A 23523-nucleotide genomic window follows, 5' to 3' on the forward strand; every position below is an offset into this window, starting at 1 on the left:
GCAGGATTGTAAGGAGTGCCTGCTGTCTTATAGGAGTATAGTGCCGCCATTCAGAGGAGTATCGCTTTCACCGATTCCCTCCTCCTCTTCTTCTTCTACCTCCTCTTCCTCCTTCTCAATTCACAGAGACTCTCTCAGAGAGAAGGAGACAGAGTCGCGGGTTTTCATCCTCCAGCTTCCTCAAATGAACACTGTGGTGCGCAAATCGACGATCTAAGTTTGTTCGGGAAAACTGATTTTGTTTCTGATTTGTTTGGACGTTTTTGAAGGAAAGTTGTCGTTGTGTTGTATCATCGTGAACTGCTAGGAAGATGCGCTCGTTTTTATTGGTGAGTACCTGTTCACAATATTAGTTTCCAACAAATAATTTTTTAATTTTTCAAAGATTTGTCGAGGATGTTAAGAGACTTCACAGTGGAGAAAACTAACTGTGCGAGGTTATCGAGATTACTTGTTTGCCATATTAATAACATTTTATTCTATATATTTATAAGGGATGAATATTAGACTTCATCCCGGAATAATCAGTACAGAATTACGTCATTCACTCTTTTTTTTGAAAATCTTAGAGTATATCAATTATTGTATTCACCCTCATGTGCTTACAAGCTAAATTGCTATTTGCATATTGGTATCGTGATCATCTCATCTTTGAATCAGTGGATTACAATAGCGTTCCACAATAATTCCTCAATTCTAATCTCAACTTTGTTATTTCAATTGAATTTGAAGTATAGGATATCTGCTCTCAATCACTAGATTTGTTCAGACTCTGCTATATATACGTTTATTTATTGAGTTTAATTGGCCTCATCAAATAAGATTCCTGAGAGAATGGCGAAGAGCATAGTTATAAGTATCGTAATATAACTTACTGTGCCTTATCCAATCTATAATCTCTAAAAACGTTACGATTACCTAAGAGAGTATAAGGATTTTCAATGTTTTTGAGAAGAGCTTTGAAAATTATGATCTCTTTCTAATAATAGATGAAACATCATAATGCAGTATTCCACAAATTTCAAGGTTTGAAGATCTAGTAAGATCATATATTCGAATCAAGAAACTATATTGAATTTGTGATTAAAAATATAATATAATTCTAACAAATAATCATTATGCCCAGTTACAGAGTTGACAAATAACGTCGCCGAGCAGTAAAATCTCAGTAGTTCATGAACGTAATGTTTGATCTGTTCAGCATTTCTTGCATGAGGTCTCAAGAGTTCTCACTCCCTCTCTCTCGCAGTTACTACAGACCCACCGATTGATTTGCTTTCCTATTACCCTATACTTATATAATATCTCATGACAATCTTCAATCATATAAGTTAAGAGAAAAATTCTTGTAATAAAATGATATTAAGTTACTGAGAAAACTCTCTATGTAGTAAATCTTTAAAATTTAATGATGAAGAAAAAGTATAATAGAATAGAATTGGCAAAAAATCGCTTCTGTATCAAACGATAAAAAATAGAATTTTTTATCGTACTTTAAGACTGTTCCGTACACTTTTTCCTATTTAAATTGGATAATCTTTCTCAATATATTGTTAAGATTTTTATAAGAGTGAGAAAAAGTTGCAGAAATTTTTAAATGGTCTGATAAGCGAGTTATGGGAGTTGTGGGTCGTTAAAGTGCTAATTGCAGGATCATAAACGGTTTCGAATATATTAACAGAACTTCTCTTGAAAATTCAAAAAATGCATCTTTCCTAACTGAAACATTTTATCCCCCATATCGTTCATAAATAAAAAATAGCATTTTCTTAAACACGATAACTTGTTCATTTTGTCAATCGCGAAAAAACGCATATTAGAACAAAGCCAATGATATACTAAATGTATTGAAAAAAACTCCAATGGAAATTCGAAACCGTTTATGATCTGGAAAGCAAACGGAGTTAGCACTTTCAACAATCCATAACTCGTTTATTAGACCACTCAAAAATATTTTAGTTACAATTTTTCTCACTCTAATAATGATCTTAACAATTATATTGAAAAAAATTATTCAATTAAAAAAAGTATACCGAACAGCCCCCATACGAACTTTGTCTTTGATCATAAAAAGAGTGAGTTCCGGTTGCACAAAATAATGTTAAATTTTATTTATTCTTGAATGCCACGAGGACCAATCATAAAAGTCCTTTCTGAAAAGAAGATTTCCTGATTGGTTCATGTGGCATTGAATCACTTTTAAAATTGAACAGGCTTTTATGCACCCGGGGCTGTAAATTCCTTATGACTATTTTGATCACACAACTAATTTCACTTACAAAAAGGGAAACGCACAGTTCCAGCTGTAGAGATTCATAATGAATATCATAATTATTCATGATGTGATCATTGTTGATTGATTCATATGGATTCTATCATGGAAGCACCAGTTTCATAGTTTAACAGTAGTTTTCATGAAAATTATAATAACTATTGGAACAATATACCTAAATTTATTTTCCCCTAATAATAAATCAGAAGCACACATCCAATTGCCCACATTGCAGTTTGGAATTAGAAGTCTTAGTTCTAATTTCAAATACCAGTAATGATTGTTGAAGTGGATTCTACGCAGAGAGAAAAATCCGCAAATCTTTTTTATTGGGAGGATAAATTGATGATATAGAATGAGCAATCCTTGAAAAAATACGGTGGCGAAAATAAGAAATGGTGATGACTGGTAAGGAGTAGGAAGGAAAGGATGAAGGGAAAAGTGAAAAAAGATCAAGAGAGAAGTGATTAATGAGAAGAACTAAGAAGATTTACCTCGAAATCAAGTTTGAAGAAAAGCCGGACCATAGTACAGTATTCATAATTAATTGTAGTACCTAGTATCAATGAAAACGAAATGAGATAACTGATCAATGAACTTCTTAGAGAGAGAATAAGGGAGAAGGAAGGAAGAGGAGAGAGATAGTGTGAAGGACGAAATCTGTGATGGACAGAGGATAGACCCTGTGAATTGTTACAGAGGAAAGACAAGATGAGAAAAGAGAAAGGAAGGAGAGAGAGAAGTACTGAGAAGAAGGAAATCTGTGATGGACCATAACCTTCTTGCAATATCATTATTTGAAATAGCATTAGAAGTGATTACGGTTAGCGTCTATTTGCACAATGAACGAATAACCTGGATAACTCAAGTTGTGTGCCTTACCTCTCAAATGCATTTCATAATGTACGAGATGAACAATTTGATAAATGTCAATCAAGAACCAAGTGCCGTTATGAAACCTTCGGATTAGTTCAACACTAATGGACCAAAATGTTCTCAAATTTGCCAGGGTGTAAAGTGAGTTAAATTGAGACAGTGTTATGTACTGTGTTGACATTTTTGAGTATCAAGTGAATGATCCTATTCCATGTGATTTGAGATTTTGCTGTGGAATAAGTAACATGATATTATGTTGCTATGGAATGCCTTAAGTGTATGATTACGAGAATTTAATTATTGAATTGGAAAAGCTCTCAACCTGTCGTTACAAAGTTGAAGTGGACTACATTAACTTGAAAATTAAACCTATGGAATAATTCAATTTCATTATGATTTTGCCCCAAAAATGTGATTCAAATAAATGAGAAAATTATAAATTATATCAATAAATATAATTATATTTACAATATGAGCAATATAAATTAGACTAATAAGAAGGATAAGGCATTTTTGATTACTAGAATTCGAAGCTCTGGATTTTGAAAAATGTGTTGCAAATTTATGATCTAAAAATATTGTTATATTAAAAAATAACAAATATGATCCCAGTAAATAATATCACTGACTCAATATTGTTTTTTACATCGAAATTACATAAAGGCTACATTAAATAAGTTTAGGTCTCAATCAGAGTATGATTTTTTTTGGAAATAAATGAAAATGAATCTGATAAAATATTTTCATGAAATAATAGTTCTTGGAGCTCAAGGATACAGCTATATTTCCGCTTAAGTGAAAAACTAATATATTCATCAGTAACTCGAATGAGTTCCAATAATAGAAATAAAACTTTAAAAAAATAAATGAATGCTAGAAACTAGCTTTGTGTAGGGAACACCTCTCTCTAATCTCCAATTCTATTGGTGGATGTCAATCTCAACGTTAGCTGTGAGCTCTACAACGTGACACAGCATCGACCAATCGCGTGGGAGTACACTTCAGTGCCTGGTACAAAGTTATGGCCAACACGCTCTCTCATTGGCTAATGGAACTAGGTCATTTCAGCCTCCATTTTCTTGAACGATATCATTCAAATCGCTGGATATCATTGTTGAAGTCATAATTCGTGGAGAGATGAGTGATAGCAGTCATAGTGAAAAGAAACATTCAATCATTAATATATTGAATGATAAGGAATCATTATTAGAAAATTTACGAATCAGAAATTGAATGATCGTTTTCATAGCATCGTATCACACTTTCAAAGTTGTTACACTACTATAGTCATATTTCCTGGATGATATTATGATTGAATCTTTACTCTTCTTATATCATTTTCAACAAATACCTATATTTTTCAAAACTTGTGTGCTCTCAAGTGCTCTTGTGAAGATAATATTGAAAAAATTATGTCCCATCGATGTCTAAAATTCTTATCTCTATAAAGCCCCCCGCACACACTCATCGATTTTTGTTCGTACGATATTTTGCCGTCCTTATGAATTTTATCAGTTTAAACGGAACTTTACTAACATCATCTGTTCAATCTAATAGAATTTATATGTACGTAATAATAACGTACTCACAAAAATAGATATGTGTGTGCGGGGCTTTAGATCCAACAATATTTTTAAAAGTTTCAAAATTCATCTTGCACAATCAGTAGGCTCCTCTAAATTGATTCTATTTTTCGAGGGTGATGCCCACATAAGGGTGAGTAATGAGACGCATGATGATGAGGGATGAGTGTGCACAATTTTGGAACTCATCGAATCCAGAAAAATGTTTAGCCTATTATTGGATGAGAATTGAGAATAACTTCAAGATGTAATGATTGAATATGATTTCTATTATAGTTTCAACGATATGAAATAGGAAGATGTGTTGGAAGGCCAACCAAAATTGGCATCGGTTAAACTCATAAACCTAATCCTTCAAGTGAAGATGATGATGATGAAATAAATCTAATTGTTATACATTGTTAGCCGACATTATGAAACTCTTCTACAAATGTGAAAGAGTTTGTATGTGTACTAAGCTACATTGGAAACCTTTAAATAATATTGCACAGCTATTTTGTTACTATTTAGTATGCACAACTACAATGATATTGCCAAAAATCGACTCCGTTTTTGGCAACAGTAGAATTGGCTGGAAAGGTTCCTCATTTCGTTCGGTTATACACACAGAGTACGGCTGGGGAAGTACGCCTGTTATGTACCATGTCTAGCAGAACAATTCCACATAAATCAACACATTTATGAGTATCTGAAGAGTTTCTGAACAAGCAGCTTTTCCATGCTATCACAGCCAAGGAGGGAGAGAAAGATATAATATGGAAGGCGATAGAAAGAAAAAGGAGATAGTGAATAAGAAGAAGGAGAAGAAGAAGAAGAAGATGATGATGATAATGATGATGATGATGATGATGATGGTGATGATGATGATGATGATCATGAAGAAGAAGACGGAGGGATGGAAGAGGAAGGTTGGAGAAAGGAGAAAGAGAAAAAATAGCATTGAGTGGATCCCAATAAATCATCAGTCGGAAAAGTGTTATGCAAAAATGGATGTCTAGTTCCAATGTAGACGGCATTGGATATTTCTATAGTCTGGTCCACGTTATAATGGAAGTGGACAAAGATAGGAGAACAGTGTTGCCGATTCTCTGACATGTCACTGTTTTCTATAAAGAAAAGCTGATTTACCAGGACATCTGCTCTTATATTGAATGGCCATTCTTGCTCAATATGATAAATTATTATACTCTATTCGTCAGGAAAATATAAATTTTTCAATCATTATTCAATAGATTTCCATGATTGAGATTGAACCTTTTGTTAATAAATAATTGATTATATTTCTTCATTGTTAGAGAATGATCTGACAACATTGAAGAACTGGTAAAGAATAGCGCTCCCTGCTTTGAGTGATTATAAACAAGGATATTGACACAAATGATAATCTTATGCTGTCTTTATAACGTGGATCTCACTATAGTTTCATCGTTGAGTATGAAACGTAGTGTCGTCTCCAACAAAGCGGAACTCATTCACGAAAAGTTCAAATGATGTGTTCTCCTCACTTTACAGTATAGCTCAAGTACCTTATGTTATGTATCTATTATTCAGTTGATACTAATATTCCTACTCTCATTGCCTATTATAAAGATTGAAATTTATTTTTATTCAATAGAAATATGGAGTGGGTTTCTCCCATGGGCTTAATGCACGTTGTTAGAGAGTGACTTTCTAATAGAATTATGATTATAATCAATTTTTTTCTTCTTATTTTCAGATTGTGATATCGTGCTGCTTGCTCAGGGAAACATTGTCTATAGCAACCAAAAGAGAAGGTTAGTCTAGAATGATATTAAATTTGAAACTAGTGGTATATTAATTTAATATTTAATTGCGATATTTTAATTTGAGTTTCACCTGGGACGAACTTAACAAGCAAACTACACTTCTTCTTCATATGGCCCACATTTATCCATATGGCTTTCATCGGCAGAGAGATCCTTTTGAATGTTCTGCCTCGCCGATTATCAATCAATCAATTTTACAACAATCAATCAATCTCAAAATCCCACATCAGAATAAAACCATGATGAAAATGATGTAATCACTCTTTCTTACATTACGTTATAATTGATATCAATCAACTTTCATTAGATCTATATTCATTATTATATTATAAATATCTGCTGTAGAATAGAATAATATTTAATCATTAGAACTAATATAAAAATAATGCCGTAGAAATAATATAACATCACTATAACGTATCTCATAGTCTCATTTCACAGAATTGTATATCATATTATTTATCTTTGTTTTATTGTTATCTCACGAATTTGGATGACACAGAGGTAGCCTATGTAGGTACTCTGTGTCATCTAAATTCGCGCGATAACTTACGAAACAAAGCTTAATAATATGATATACAATTTTGTGATATGAAACTATGAGATTACAATTGACTTGAGTTAGCTCTCTCACCTTTCAATCATTCTCTCTCAAACTGTTTTCCTCTTTTTCCGCCCTAACTCATTCTCTCTCACTCACTCACTTTGAATCTTTCACTCACTAACTTGCTCTCACTCCCTTTCTCTCTCATACACCCTCTCTCACACACTCTTTTTCATAAACACTCCTTTTCTCTCTCTATCTAGGCTTCTTCCCCCTCCCACCATCAATTGAAGATGTAGAAAGTGTTATCACATTACTATTCAATGACAGAATGTCTGTCCCATTGTACTCTAACAAAATCAATTTTCTCTGAATTAGTCTCATAATTCTATTACATGCATACGTGAGTGCATCTCCGGCAGGAAATGTATCTCCAAAGTTTTCTCTGGAACTTCTTGATAAAGCGAGTTGAAATACTCCAAGTTAGTTTCTCAACTCAACATCCATTTCGACTATATAAATTCAACATTTCAACTCTATTTCAACATTGATTCAATAATCCGATTTGTAAAGAATCAGCATCTTGAATGAAAATTATTCAATGATAAGCAGATAATCCGTGCTTTGCATGGATCTCATTAGAAACTTGACAAACTGAGAACTTAACCTACTAAAATCTTCAAGAATTCAAAATTATCCTATAACCATTCTCGGGAGTTTAAGAATCTATATTTTCCAAAATTTCAAGTCATCCAGTAGTTCAGACGTGATGATGCGTCATTCGTGAATCCCCTATCCTGTACGTGTATAAGCCAATAATTCATTTCTTAATTATATAATAAATTATTCTTTCAACTAACATTTCAACCAAGTAAATTTATCAATCTGTAGGAGAATTTGTTTGAAATTGGAGTAGCTTTCTGTTGAAGTTGCCTGCATCACTGTACTAGTAATTCTGTGAACAGTAGACTTCGCGCTCAGTAAGTTACATTGACCTGTTGTTATGTTCTCTCAAAAATTAATAAATGATTTATCAATTTAAAATGTCTAGAAAAATCCTGAATAGATCTTTCTGTCCTATCTTACCGTGACGTTTCGTCCCGGAATGTGAGTGTGAACGCTGTTATCAGGTCTGGCTGCAACTGGCTACAACGTTGATGGAAAGATACATTTTCAAGATGTTCGATGTTTTTGAACGGGTAGTATTATAGTCCACAAGACAGCTGATTTATGATAAATAATTCTAGTGTCTGATTTCTACGGTAATATTGACGTTCAAAGGAGACTCCTTTTCCTTTTGGATCATCCTTAAAAAGCAAAATTTAAAAAAAACCGTATGTATACGTCGACGCAAAATTCAAAAAGGAACATACCTGTCAAATTTCACGAAAATCTATTGCTACGTTCCACTGTAAATGCGGAACATAAATATAAACAAAATTATATACATGAAGAGAAATGCAAAACCGTTGACTTGAATCTTAGACCTCACTTCGCTCGTTCATTTTTTTCCAACACTGTTTTTTCCAATACTGAATAACATTAATTATTCTTTTTCCAACCAACTGTATTGCTAAATAGTATTGCTGATGATTGTGTTCTTGTGCATGCTTGATTTCATTACAAAGTAGTTGAAATGAAGATTCAAGTGTTGAAAGATCGGAACATAGCAAGATTAAATTTCTTGCTATTGGTTTTCATTTTAATGAATGGGAGCGAGTATTCTCTTGAAATTTAATTTTAATTTCTCTTTTCTCTTTTAATTTTAATTTCTCTTGAAATTTATATTATTGTATAAAACGAATTAATTCTATACATTTCTATTCTCTACTTTACAGAAAACTACTCTCTTATTATATTATTTTTTTATGCACATCGAGCTTCTTGTCAAACAGAGTTCATTGTTCTTTTGTACAAAAAAACAAACATTCAATCAAAACTAGGTCCATTGTACTAAAATAAATAACATGCTGTCCAATTGAGCAATTCCGTGAACCTGTGTAATTTCCTCTATTTAATTAATTGAAATGTGATTTTAATTGCCAAACAATTATCTTGGAATTGCAGGCAGATCCAGCATAATTACCTGCGATTTAATCTCGATAGAAAAGAAAATTTCCCACGGTTTCCAATTTCTTCCCATGGTTCAACACCGAATTTCTTTCATTGAGCCAGTGTTGAGTTTCATTGAGGCAATCTTTGAGTATAGTGATGCTCTCTCCTGATAAAATTTATTGACTAATCATCCAGTATTTTTCTCCATTACTCCGACTTTCGAAATAGTTTTGAAAGCATGTTTATTTATGTGCGAGATCAACTTAATCATACAATCTTCAAAAGCTGTTATAATATTATTATTATGAGAACAATATTATGAAAGGGATTATTATTAATGTCGGGATGTTGGTATTACATAAAAAAGAATTAATTTGATAACATAGAGAAACAAAGCTTCGAAAATAATAACCCACAATACTCCTTAAAGCTTGTATGATATGTCATGTGAGCATAAATATATTTTTCTATATCAGCAAGCCTACATTCCCATACATCATCATTATATGAGATTGTATGACATTTCTTTTATGGTCAGGCATAATAGCATAAGCAATTTTTTGTCTAGGCCCATGTATGGTACACATGTTTAAACGTTTAAACTGAGATCATCAGTTGTATATTTTAACCCAGAATGTAACCATCCATATATTCTAGAAAACCTTGATTATCGTTGAACGTGGATAATGGTTCATGAAGGCCTCAATGATGAGAGGAGTTCCTCCAATCACATGCCAAGTTCACGGACCCTGATATCACACAATCATTCCCCACACACTGAGCGAAAAACTCCAGTCAGAAAAGATGAGAAAGTATTATGATCCATCTACTCTTTCAATACACACGGAAGTATGTCTCAAGAAATTCTTCTTCTTCTTCTACTTCATCATCATCTTCTTCTTACTCTTTTCATCTTATTTGTCTCATTTTTCTCTTCTTTTGTATATCTGTTTGTGCCGCGGCTTCATCAATTGTTATGTTACTGTGGAATTCAAATGCTTCTTTCATTCACAGACCTGAGAATAATACTGGTGATAGTACCGTGAAGTATATAGGTACCGATGTATATAGTGATATTCATACAGCAATATATAGGTGGTGTGCTGTCTTTACAGTGATATAGTGAGGTCCACGTTATAATGTCAGTATTCGATTAACATTGGTGTTGGTATCCTTGTCTATCATCCTTGTATCACATCTTTGTATCATGCTCCTTTAGTGAGGTTCACGTTATAATGGCAATATTTGATTGATATTGATGCTGCTATACTTCTCCAATATTTGACAAAGCAGATATAGCAGTATCATTTTCTGACTCTGCATGTTACCAGATTTGATTTTAAAAATGAAGGGGTTATAATACAAGGGGTCCAAGTGACATATTGTTAGTTTCGAGAAAATTGAGCCCAAAGTTTACTTACATTAATCAATTCTTTATTCATGGAGTGAATATAGAAATGATATTCACCTATTCCTATAACTATTTAGTGTACTTTTACCAAATCAAACGTACAGTTTCATGTCTCAAATTGCTCTTCCTTCTCAATTATCAGAAGTCAGAACTGATTAGACTTACGCTTATACCTCTTGTATACTAGATTTTTACCACTTTCAGCTATCGATTACTGTTGCTAACTCAAAAAAATGAAATATGTCACTTTAACCCTTTGTATTCTGACGCCCTCAGATGTAAGAATATAATCAATCAACAGTTTGGGACTGTGTGAAAGAATTACCACCTCCAACACACTCAACTTGCAGATACAAATGACAATGTCAATTATTGAAATTCATCATTTATTAATCATTGGAACATAATTCGAGATAAAATATTTTACATCCACATTGTTAGAAAACGATTTGTAAGCGTTACGAGCTGGAAAAGGTTTGCAGCATCTGCTTTGGCGAATGATAGACAAGGATAGCAACACCAATTTTACTCAAATACTGCCATTATAACGTGGACCTTACTATACGAAGATGATACAAAAATGATACGATGATGATACAAAGATGATACAAAAATGATACGACAATGATACAAATTTTACTCAAATACTGCCATTATAACGTGGACCTTACTATACAAAGATGATACAAAAATGATACGACAATGATACAAAGATGATACAAGGATGAAGGACAAGGATAGCAACACCATTTTACTCAAATACTGCCATTATAACGTGGACCTTACTATACGAAGATGATACAAAAATGATACGACAATGATACAAGATGATACAAGGATGAAGGACAAGGATAGCAACACCAATTTTACTCAAATACTGCCATTATAACGTGGACCTCACTGTAGGGAAGAGAACAACGTGTAGAAAACAACGTGATTGAAGAGGGAGAGAAAGAGGAAGAAGAAGACGAAGAAGAAGAAGAAGAGGAAGAAGAAGAAGAAGAAGAGAAGAAGAAGAAGAAGAAGAAGAAGAAGAAGATGATGATGATGATGATGATGAAGAAGAAACTTATACAGTTTGCATTGGTTCAATGAGAGGCATTGATAAGGATTGCTGACGGTTGGGAGTGAATGTTGGTGTAGTAGTGTCAGACAGACTTGTTAAACGTATGCAACCAGGAAGGTCGAAGAAAGTGATACTATTATGCAAACGGCGTGTGGAGTAACTGTGAAAGAAAATTCAGCAAAATAAGAAGGATTACTTATCACAAAGGAATAATATCATCTACGTTTTTGATTTGTTATATTTGTTGATGGAGTGTTTTCTGTTATGAACTGATGTAAAAAGTTGAACTGGATTTAATTTGATTCGATTCCGTAGTTGGATCAAAAAAATCTATTGAAATCACGAGGACCATAAAACTGATAGAGCTTGTAATTAACAATACAGTATTTCAATTCACAAATTAGATTGTAATTAGAATTGAGATTAATCTCCAACAAAACATAATTAGATTATGATAGTAATATATACTGATTATGTTAAAAGTTGAACTGGATTTAATTTGATTTGATTCCGTAGTTGGATCAAAAAATTTATTGAAATCACGAGGACCATAATAGGCATGTATTCATGCCTAAATCTAGATGAATTAAGTGTTGATGATATACAAACGTGAAGTAACTGAAGAAAAACTCTACAAGATAAGAAGGATTGCTTTGGAGTATCAACTGCGGTTTAGTTTTGTGATACTGTAGATGGATTAAAAAGATTTATTAAGATCACGAAGACTATAAAACGAATAGAGCTTGTAATCTATAATTCTTTAAAATAATGAAGAAAAGAATTGATATGGATGACGCATCATCACGTCTGAACTACTCAACTGATAAATTTGGTATCTTGCATATAGATTCTTAATTCACCGAGGATGTTCATAGGACCATTCCAAATTCCTCAAGATTCTAGTAGGTGAAGTTTTCAGTTTGTCAAGTTTTCAATTAGACTGTTGCGGAGCACGGGTTACCTACTAGTATTATCTGTTTAGGAAAATTTAGTCATTTTACTTACTTACTATTGATAGAATTTTAGGTGTATTCCTATTTCTATTCTGTATAATTTATAACAAATAGGTTCTACTCTTTGTTTTTAGAAGTTATCTATCTACTCATCTACATTATTTATTCTCTGTTCTGAATACGTTAATTTCTCATCTGCTCCCACTATAATGTAGAGTTAGTATGCAATGGGTCTTGCAAGACCTGGCAATACTTCGTCCTTTGTGATAAAGAATCAATAAAGTATTGGAATAAATGGGTGGATTTCGAATATAAAACTATCAAATCTGCATGAATAATATGACAATGAATCCTAAGGACGTTCTCCTTTCTCCTAAGACAATATTAGTCATCAATTACTACAGGTGAAGAAAGTTTAAACAAAGTAGAAGATGAAATTCGAGTACCGGAAGTAAACATGCTTCCCACATGCTTGTCATTCAATAAAATCTGATTCATATACGTAATACATTCCTAGGACAGGCAAAATCCAATAATAATTATTCATATCCAAGCCTGCTTTAGAGGTCTTAAATCAAAATTAGAACGTCAAAACTAGCAACTGGTATCTATTAACATCCCACAGAAACCGCTAGCTCTTTACATGTAATTAATATTTCATAGACAACCAAAGCACCAGAACAAACACTAAATTAACGACACTACTTGACGCTTTTTTTAGAGTTGGGCCAAATAATTAGGAACAGAATAACCATCCTTCCTGACTGGTAAATAAATAAAATAAATATTTATTTCCTGACTGGTATTACCAAATAATAATTGGGAACAGATAACCATCCTTGTTGACTGATACTACAAAATAATTAGGAACCAAATAATTATCCTTCCTGCTGATATTACAAAATAATACGGATGAAATGAAATGATAATCCTTCCCGAGTCATATTACTTAACAATAAAACGTGAAGACAATCTTTCCTGTTTTACGATCCTGACCAAATAGTTACCATGCACTGCCATCTTGAGTATGACTATAACAACGTAAATGGTATTCAAGGAGTATCACAGTTACACAATTAAGCTTTTTAGTAACTGTTAATTTTAAAAGCCATTCAATTTTATCTTCTGCATTCTCATTTCCTTGCCGTCTTTTGGAAGTTGCATTTGGTGTTAGTTAGATCCTTGTAATTAATGTAGATATAATCAGCTTTCATACTATGAGCAGTGTCTTTTATCCACTAATTTTAATCCTTTTTGGAAGATGTTCGGTAATAATCATAGAATATCTCTGTTGTGGATAATATTAAGTAGTGGAAGTGAAAATTCTAGAAATTTCTTACTCAGCTTCTTGTTAGTTTTATGACTCTCGTAACAAACTATAATGTATTTGAAACGTGTTTTGTAGCTTTATTAATTGGTTAGAGGATCCTTCCTTGAATATTAATCATGGTTAATTGTTAGAATGGTCCAATCATCGATAAATAACTTAGTAGGCTGGATTGTGATTCATGATTGTTAATTGTTCATCGTTTGGATTATACAATTTTGAAGATTCTCTTATCATTACATAACTGCATCAAACTTATACACTTCTAATTCGAAAATAGTTACTTTATCGACTATTTCAAGAGTTCAAATTCTCGAATTAATAGCTTTGGAACATTATTGACACGTGGATCATCTTCAACGTTAGTAAACAGACAGTCTACTACCTTTGGATCATTCTACTAGAATGAATATTACTTGAAACTCAGTTTAAGCAACGAAATTCAATTCCAACGTGAAAACTCGAGAAGTGTGAAAGAGCAATACGGTAGAAATAACATCAAAATAATAAGACTTGATTTGATTTGAATATTGAAAATATAAAAATTATATTTTCACTCTGAACAGAGATGCTGTGAACTTCTCCATATTGATGTGAAATTAGAAATATGATGTGACCCCCACTGACAAAATAATCTCTCTCATTCCACTCTGAATTAAATTTCCTCTGACCACAAATGATTTTTGTATTAAGAAATATAAATTGATATTCCTTTCAGGAATAATCAATTCGTTTGGGAACACTTCCAGCATATCGTTTGGGAACACACAGGAACACTTTCAGTATTCTTTTATAAAATTAATAATCATTTTTGTGTCAAAAAATTATCGTCAGACTGCAGAATATCATACAAGCACCTCAAAACACTTGTAGAATTAAGATTCAGCACAGAAGTCCTGTTCAGTGTATCAAATCCTTCAACTCAGTTCCTTCCCAGACTAAACTCTCCTGCAAGAAACTTCATCTTGAATAAAGTTGGTGACAAATTATCATTGGAGACTTTTATCCGGTGTCTTCAAACTTTGCTTCAACTTCCTAGAGAAGTCTGAAAAGTTCTGAAAGTCAAGCTTGCCGATGACGTTGAAAAAGTAGTGATTCCAAACTAGTTCGGTATTCAACAATGTAGAAAAAGTTTTATTTCCCTGAAAAAGAATTTTTTCAAGGGGATACCGTACTTGTTTATTCTCTTTCCTCCTTCTCTTTCTTCCTCTCACGTGTAGGAAAAGTTTCATTTCTCTGAAAAATAAGTTTTTTTCATGGGGGTACCGTACATATCTATTCTCTTTTATTTTTTTCTCTCTTCCTCTCACGGTTGAGGCATTATTGCCCATTCCGAGCCTCTACGTCTCTATAATCGGCCTCTAGCCTTTCACTTAGTTTGTCATGAAGACAAACTATGGGAGATCTTGCCGGAATATAATAATACCGAGTGACCTGGCTGGCTCAGGTCTGGTGTCAGAGTTTTCAGGTAGCAAATGATCGATTTCAGGGCCTCTGATATGACCTAACGACTGCTTCTTAGACAGCCGGGACCGACGACTTAACGTGTTTTGCCGGAATCACAGTATCACACACATATTGTGGAAGGTCTTCTCTACTTGTATGTTCTTGTCGGAGACTTCTTTTATCAGAAAGAGATCGATTATACGAAAGACATCTTTAATGATACTTTTCTATTCTCTCTAACCTTAACGATAACTGAAATATGATAACTATGATGATGATAATGATATAAACTATAATCCTAACTATCTAGTGATATGTTCATGGAGGTCATCCATTAACAGTGATAAAATTGTTCTTCATAACCATTTCCTATTCATCTGCGAGAAAATAATTATTTCTAAGATAATTGTCTCATCTATACTATAACAGAGGAAAGAACTGGCTTATACACGTACGAAAATTAAGTTTGACGCATCATCATGACTGAACTACTGGACTGATTAACTTGAAATTTTGCATATCGATACTCAATGAACCGGGGATTGTTATGGGCCTATTTTTAATTCTACAAGATTTCATTACGTCAAGCTTTCAGTTTGTCAAGTTTTGAAATAGGCCATTGCGGAGCACGGGTTACCTGCTAGTTTTGAAGTAAAACAGGTTGAGAATGTCAACACCACCGATCCAGAGGAACAATTTGAGATGAAAGTTCCGATTATTACAGCATTATCAATATATCAATCTCTAGTAAACTGAAAGCCCCAGGACATCAAGCAGTCGAATCTATAGTGTGGATCAAGCCCGAGATAAAAGTTGCGATTGTTACAGCATTATCAATATATCAATCTCTAGTAAACTGAAAGCCCCAGGACATCAAGCAGTCGAATCTATAGTGTGGATCAAGCCCGAGATAAAAGTTGCGATTGTTACAGCATTATCAATATATCAATCTCTAGTAAACTGAAAGCCCCAGGACATCAAGCAGTCGATTCTATAGTGTGGATCAAGCCCGAGATAAAAGTTGCGATTGTCACAGCATTATCAATATATCAATCTCTAGTAAACTGAAAGCCCCAGAACATCATGCAGTCGATTCTATAGTGTGGATCAAGCCCGAGATACTTTACTTACTTTACTTTACTTGTTCGTCACAATTACTGAACTGCATTAAGGGAGCAACGATCCTGCAGTATATGACACGTCAAAATAGAAAAAAGTTGCGATTGTTACAGCATCATCAATATATCAATCTCTAATAAACTGAAAGCTTGAGGACATGAAGCAGTCGAATCTATAGTGTGGATCAAGCCCTACGATTGGCCATTAGCTATAGACCCATGAAGGTTGAGTTCTATTGTCATTGGCTGAGAATAGACACGCCTACAGTCTACAGCTTTCCAAATATGTTTGTCAGAACCGTTGGATAAGAGCAAAATAGAATAATATTGTTAGTGACTAACAATATCAAAGTGGAAATCAATGATAATGAAATCATTAGACATAGCAGAAAGCTGTATCTTTTCCCCACTCCGCACCGTTTTTAAATCTTTTCGAGGCTATGAATAAAATATGAACCACTAGAAGATTTTGATCTTGATTATAATGTTTTATAATTAGATCATTAGAATACTCGTACATACTCACTTGGTGAATATCAACAAGAATCGACACTTAATAAGATGTGTCAGTTATATTGAAAAGATTTAATATACTATTATTTTTATATAACAAAGTTTTTAAATGGGTAATATAGTATTATTATTCAACAAAGATGTGTCAGACACACTAATGACTTGAATCACAGCTGTAGAAGTTGGTGGAGAAAGAAATTTTGGCTACTATGCCATCCATTCATTTCCACTGAGTTTATGACTATCTCCCTGTAGAATAGTTCTTCTATGAAAACATGCATCAAGAAAACTTCAAATCAAAGACAATAAAGTTTCCCAGACTTGCTCAGTTTGTGTATACACTCTCAGTTTGTGAATACTGTACTCTCTCTTTCTATAAAGTGACATCTTTGAAGCAAGAAAACAACAATCTACAATACACCTGACATCAATTCTTATAATTTTCTTGATGTTTACGTAAGCAATTGTAACGGAAACCAAGATCTATCTCAGACACAAATTAGGTTCAACTTCTGGCGAGTTCCTTGCCGTGTATATAACGACTGTTATTGCGATTATCACCTTTATTTCCCACGTGTGATATCACGGCAGACTGCTGTTCCCATGGACGTCCGTAGCATCTGTTAACACCTTGCTCTTGAGTGTTTTACCGCTATTATGCAACCAGGTCGCGGGAGAATAAACAGATCCAATCTTCTAACCTGCGAAAACAGTACGCTTTATACTCTTCAGTGATATAAATATTCTACTTCTTATTCTTCAGTAGACTTCACATAATATATTCTTGTATGTGGACTTCCCTTTTATATTCTCTTGTTTTATCTTTGGTAATAGAAATATTCCTCTTCAGAAGGCTTCACTTGTATGAAGTAAATTCAGTAATTGACCGAGCGAAGTGAGGTCTAAGATTCAAGTCGACGGTTTTTGCATTTCTCTTTAGTTCATATGTTCCGCATTTACGGCGAAACGCCGTAATAGATTTTCATGAAATTTAAACGTATGTTCCTTTTTAAATTGTGCGTCGACGTATGTACAAGGCTTTTGGAAGTTTTGCATTTCAAGAATAATATAAAAGGAGAAAGGAGTCTCCTTCATACGCCAATATTAGAGTGGAAATCAGACTGAAGAATTATTCATCATAAATCAGCTGTCGAGTGGTTTATAAATTGCATGCCATGACGCATTAGTACTACTTCTACTACTAGTATAGACCAGAAGGTAACCGGTGCTTCGCAAAGGTCTGATTAAAAAACTTGACAAACTGATAACTTGAACCATGAAGTCTTGAAGTATTTGAATAGGGTCTATACCCATCCTCGGTGAATTAAGTATCTATATGCAACGTTTCAAGTCAATCAGTTGAGTAGTTCAGACGTGATGATGCGTCACTCGTGAATTTCCTATCCTGTACACGTATAAGCCAATTCAATACTTTATCATAGAATTATAAATGACAGACCTAGCTTCATAAAACTCCATGTCCTCAACAAAACATACGTAGAAAATGCTTGGAAATATAACCACGTGAGCAGACACATGAAATATACATAAACCATTCATCTATAAAATAGACAGCTCTGGAAATATACATAAAGTATTCATCTATACTGAATAGACAGAGAGACTGTTGTACAGTAAAGGGTGAAAAACGATTCCAACCTAGAGCGTGTCATGGAAAAGATTGTTATAGACTAGTCTTTTCAAACGAACACTCTTTTCCGACGAGCAATTCGTTACATTCAGTGTTTATTCTCCATTATTTTTCCTTCGATAACTTTGGAATCTTATGCTATCCTGTGTGTATTGTTGTCAATGCATTTGCTATTTTACTTCCATCTTACATTTCGTTGTTCTGTATGACTGTATTCTATATGACTGTGTGTGTTACTATATTATTATTGACCACAATCAATGCATTTGCTATTCTACTCCCATCTTAACACTGTCCTATATGTATGACTGTATTGTTGTCAATGCTTTTCATATCCTACATCCATCGATTGATCTGTAAATTGATTGAAACTACGAAAAAAGTGAAAATATGTGGCGAACAGTATGCAAATGCCTTTTTCCGCTCCGCTTCATGACGGTGATGTATGAATCGGACAGAATCACTTTTGAATGATTGAATCGACCGTTATACATTGCCACAAAGTAAAAAGGATCATTCTCTGTCCTTCTCTGTGTTATTACAGAGATACTGGCGTCATCTCTTACACAAAAAATGACACCAGACTAGTGTTATTTTCAAATTGCATCAGTATTCTACAGTCCTCTTCCTTATGTATCTTCTGTAAAGTGGAGGTGGGGAACGTCTGCATAGTGCATAGATCTATCTATAGTGAACTGTGAATGTCCCACTATCTCTACTAAGATCCTTTTTATACAATCGAGGTAGAGAATGTCTGCATATAGTGGGGTCCACGTTATAATGGTAGTAAAGAAAGATATGAGAACAACGTTGCCGATCCTCTGCCTTCAATGACAGTAGCTGATTCCGGTTTATTGATGTAATATTAACTATTTATTCCCGTTTAAAATAATCAATTATATATTTTATTAAGCAAGAAATTATATTTTTCAATAATTTCATTATGAATTTTCATGATTGGGATGAAATATTTTGTTGATTAACTATTAACTCTGCATTGTTGAAAGACCATCTGGCAACGAGCGAAGCGAGAAAGAGATAGCTCTATCCGCTTTATTGAATGATAGACAAGGATAGCAATACCATTACTAATCGAACACTGCCATTATAACGTGGACCTCACTATAGATCTATTCATTTCGTTATAGATTTATAAATTCTATACATCTATATAATCTAGATCTATATTATGGATCAAGTGGACAGTCAGCAATTTATATGAGTAGCATTAATACTTTCAATTGAACCAATACTGAAAGTAAGACGTGAATCTTACCATAGTCTGTCAGACATCTTTCCGCCAACAAATCTTCTTCTCACCAAAATCATATTGACATAATATTTCTTCTCTCTCTTTTCATTCTCAGGTAGTCAATTTCTCAGGAATTTTGAACATTCATTTATTACGTATTCAAGATACTATAACAGTACATGTACAATTCGATTTTCACTTCCGATTTTGCACGTTTGTAGTGTGGTGATTAGTACCAGTCTCCTGTCGATGACGGCACTTATCTGAGGGTCAACTCCTGTTTTGGGTAAGAAACCTGCCTGGCGTGTGGTTCTTGCTGGTTAAGCCACTTGACTACCCGGCTTCTTTGCTCAGGTTTCAGGAAATACCCTTGTCTTTAACCAGACACGAAATTCGTAAAATTGTCTAAAGTATACTAGATTATTTTCCTGACAATTAATCAAAGGATCAATTGTACCACATTTCCTCAAGATCAAGTAACTCGATGATGGGCTACTATTGACCTCTGAAATGAATATGATATTAGCAAATAAATAATCTATGAGCAAGTTCGAACACAAGGACAATAAGGAACAACATGTGATGACAAGTTGCATTTATTCAAATCTACCAGAACATATAAGAATATCGTTTGTTCAATAATTTGTTAATGAATGAATAATGTAGGGTTAAGCCCATAAACAATATAATTCGAATTTTAAAAAGTTCTCTTAAGTTTATAAATCTTTTAAGGATGAGCATGTAGTGCTTTCATACAAGGGTTGCCCGACTCGAGTTTGGACAGAGTAACGTCAAAATTTTTACAAACGATGTACCAGTTTGTCTTTTGAAAATTGAGACGAAGAGATTTTGAAATGATATTATTATAAATCACTCACATATATGGGCCCATAGTATACGCGCACTCACTCATGTAGATTTATAAACTGCATGGCTGGCATCTTTCGTCAGGCTGCATGACATCATAAGCTTCATTATATATTGGCTCGCGATTTTGGTAATTAATAACTGTGAGCACACACGAAAGCATGCTCCTCTAAAATATTAATTTTTATTTAAAGTGTATTTTTTACAACATTTTAAGTCCATTCAATTATGGAAAAGTTCCACAACATCAACATTCACGCTACAAACTTAATTAATTAATAACACCTTTTTAACTGAGACTTTGTAATCAAATTAATTCTAACGTCACGGGAACTCTACATTTAAATTGGATTAGCACATTACATAAACTTCAAAAATGAAGCATTTGAACGAGAAAAGTAACAAATAGGAGTTACAAACGACTCTCCATTAGCGTGCGCAGTTAATCTCTTTATTCTCCTTCTTCTCCGAAATTGAGAAACAAGGCCTGGGGAAGAAAGGTCACATGACCAGTCACAAAACCAATCTACCAATAGGATGGCTACACTAAAGAAATGTGCTCAGGTGTGCCATAAAGAATAAATAAATATTTTTTCAAATAAAAACAAGAAACAAGCAAAGCAAATATAGGGGAACAATGAGCAGATTTTTCAGCAGGTTAGAGTACACAAAAAACAATATAATAAAATTGAAAATCAAAGCAAGCAGTCAACAGTCAGAAACAGACACGCCGCTTATCAGCTGACTGATAAGGTAGCCGGCTCAGTTCGCATCAAGAAAACTAACCCTAATTGTAAACAAACATTCACTATGCTGTTATAGGTTATTCAAAAACCATTTACAACTGTTTGTGAATCTGGATCTCAATAAACAAATAAATAATATATTTTGTTGTTATTTCAACAGCCGTTAAAGTTGGGTAGTCGTAATTCTCAGCTTATTAGAAAGTTGCTTATCAAAGCTGTTTGGCGAATCTCACAGTGACAGTAGATAGTGTGATAGTTTTTGTAGGTATGTGCAGTTGTGTAGTGAGATTATTCTTCAAGGTTGTCTCTTCATCTATCTCACGTCCTTTCTCTCACACACTCTCTCTCACTCTTTCTCTGATAACGTACCTGTTATAGAACGAATTGTATATATATATTAGATAAATCATGTTATTTCAATTATGCACTGCATACTGCTGTATATTACTGAAAGTTGATTACCATGATCTACTTTCAGCCTACTTCATTTTATTAATCAATTATTGATCTTATCTACCTATATAATTATTTTACTTTATCAATTTTCTGTTTTTTTATCTTAAATATTCATATTGATTAAAACTTTTACAATATTTCCATTAATAAATAAATCCTTAGTTTAAATAATGAAATTAACGTTTGGTAGAGAGTAGTGGGGAGGATATTTTTTAATATTCTTTCCGAAGAATGGACATTGATATGTCCAAGCTCCACCAATTTATGTAGATGCATAACAATATAATTATTATCTATAGTTATTATATTACAAATTGCTTTTTCATATCATATACAGTTCAATAATATTTTGTTAGTCTGTATCATGTAAATTCATCTATAATTTTGCTGTATTGTAAGCTATTGTATATAAGTGTATAAGACAGTATATATTGTAATCTACATAAATAAAGTACTCAATCAATCAATCAATCTCTTTTGGTCGTGTGTTAATAAGACAGATATTATCCTTTATCCTTTCTAGAGAATCGACAATGTTATTGTTATTAGTTGAGACACCGCTGATTTATGTAGTTACATTACAATATTATGTTATCGTTATTCGAATTTCATTCAAAATTCATCTTCAAATAATTGTTCATACTTTGTATCTCACATCTGAATCATCTAGAATCAGGCAATCATTCATGCTTACTCCATACTTCCTCGACCTAATCATATCGATGATTATAATTCCTTCTAATATATCCGTCTTTCCCAGAAGTGTATCAAATCAGATGACGTGTTAAATAGATGGAAATGGATTTGGTATTTCTGTTAGTTAACACTCTTTTCTCAACAACTACTCACTACTCACTATTTGATAAAAATATTCCCTTCCTGTAATAGTTTAAAATATGATAAGAAAATCATTCCTTGCATGATAAGGTAATTGAATGTTCTCTACAGTAATTATGTGGAATTGATCATAGTGGTATGATGTGTTCTGAAATTCATTTAAAGATCGATTTTCTGTAACAAATTTACCTTCAGTAGATAAGAAATTTTCATGAGATAACAGATGATTATCTTATCTTAACATAAGATAAGATAAGATAAGATAATTTCTCATAAGTAATTGTCATATGATAACAAGATAATAGACAGACAGACAAAAGATATTTAAAAAAAATGAGATGAAGTGAATATCATATGTCCCCTTTTCCAATATAAAACATCAACAAAGAATAAAAACAACCTCATGAATACACTAAGCCAAATAATAATGTTTTCATCTGATGAGGGATGACTGAAAAGCTCAATATCAAATCTTAAACTGATGGTTTTCTGTAACAAAATAATATACTTCCAGTAACAATAACATTCTGAAAACTCTCTTCATTCTCATGAGATACAAGATCACAGGATAATATTATGTTTTTAATAGTTGGAAGATAACTGGATATTACAATATCAAATGCTTATCCAAAAACTACTGTATGAAACAATTAGAAGTACTGTATTAAACAATGTTCTGTTTCAGCTCCAGGCGGCTACAACTATCCTAGACCCCAAACCCCGGTCTCACTAGGAGGAGGGAGCTCTCCACCTTCCACCAGCT

At 33.2% G+C, this 23523-nt stretch overlaps 1 long non-coding RNA gene across 1 annotated transcript; it reads left to right on the forward strand.

Moving 5' to 3' along the window:
- Positions 1-23523, forward strand: LOC111052682. Its single transcript, XR_005570585.1, has 3 exons — positions 1-329; positions 6449-6506; positions 23446-23523. It is a non-coding gene; the product is annotated as an uncharacterized LOC111052682 (long non-coding RNA).

This window comes from Nilaparvata lugens, chromosome 2 (assembly GCF_014356525.2).
Source record: "Nilaparvata lugens isolate BPH chromosome 2, ASM1435652v1, whole genome shotgun sequence".
In the NCBI taxonomy this organism is placed as follows: Eukaryota; Metazoa; Arthropoda; class Insecta; order Hemiptera; family Delphacidae; genus Nilaparvata; species Nilaparvata lugens.